This window comes from Epinephelus moara, chromosome 9 (genome assembly GCF_006386435.1).
Source record: "Epinephelus moara isolate mb chromosome 9, YSFRI_EMoa_1.0, whole genome shotgun sequence".
Taxonomy (NCBI): domain Eukaryota; kingdom Metazoa; phylum Chordata; class Actinopteri; order Perciformes; family Serranidae; genus Epinephelus; species Epinephelus moara.
Window position 1 is genome coordinate 3,903,565 of NC_065514.1, and position 1,010 is coordinate 3,904,574.

General features: G+C 40.7%; 1 protein-coding gene across 1 annotated transcript in view; it reads right to left on the minus strand.

Annotated features, from left to right (window-relative positions):
• The window catches only part of LOC126395947 (uncharacterized), an 82,251-nt gene that overhangs the window by 77,733 nt on the left and 3,508 nt on the right, over positions 1-1,010 (minus strand). The gene's annotated exons all lie outside the window — the stretch shown is intronic.

Genomic DNA, 1,010 nt, shown 5'->3' on the forward strand with positions numbered 1-1,010 from the left:
TAACATCAGCAGAGTCATTCAGAGGAGACTGAATTTCAGCAGTGAATAACCATTATATTGATTATTGATGAATCTATGATGATGTTTTTCAGTAATCAATCACTGAGTCTATAAAACATCAGTAAACATGTGCAGCACAGTTTGTCACAGTCCAAGGTGACGTCTTTAAATGTCTTGTTTTGTAAAGATATTCTGTTGAAATGTTGACTCCTCCCACTACTGTGATGTGATTGGCTGAATTAAAAACTGATAAGTTTTTGACTGACAGGGGATTGTGAGCCTCTGATTGCCCCCCGCCCTCCTGAGCTCACATGGGTACGTCTAAAATGGTGGCTCTGAAACTGGCACATGCGCACAACTAAAATCGTGTCTCTGTGGCTCTGCAGGGGGATGATACTGTGTATTTGTGTTACCATCATCATCATCAGCAGAGTCACTATTGTTGTTGTTAGTGGGGAACAAATAACACTGACAGAATACCTGTCGTATTTTCACTCGTTTAAATTTCCATGTCACAAGTTTTATTATTCTGACATTCTCACTGTTCTTCAGTCTACAAACATTTCACTCTCCTGAATTATTTAACAATCAGATAAGTTCTGAATAACTTTATCGGCCAAACACGTGAACACATGGAAGGAATTTGACTCTTTGTAACAACAGACCGTAAAAATAATCATGGACGTAACCCCTGTGACGTCACCCACTGGTTTGGGGAAACCCATTTTGAAGTTTGGCATTTTGGTCATCGCCATCTTGTTTTTTTGGAGCCTGAAGTGACGAGAGGGTGGAGGTGTGGAGGAGCGAGGAGTGGATCTGACAGTTCACTATCAATCAACAGTGTGTCACTCAAAGAGGCCCCGCCCTTAATGATGCGTAACATTTTAGCGTTAATAAAATGTAAACAGGTGAGTTCTATCTAGATTCAGCCCCATTGTCATGAATGTTTTTTGTACCAGGCTGTAAACATGTTTTATTCTACATGTTAACATGGGGGTCTGTGGGGACTG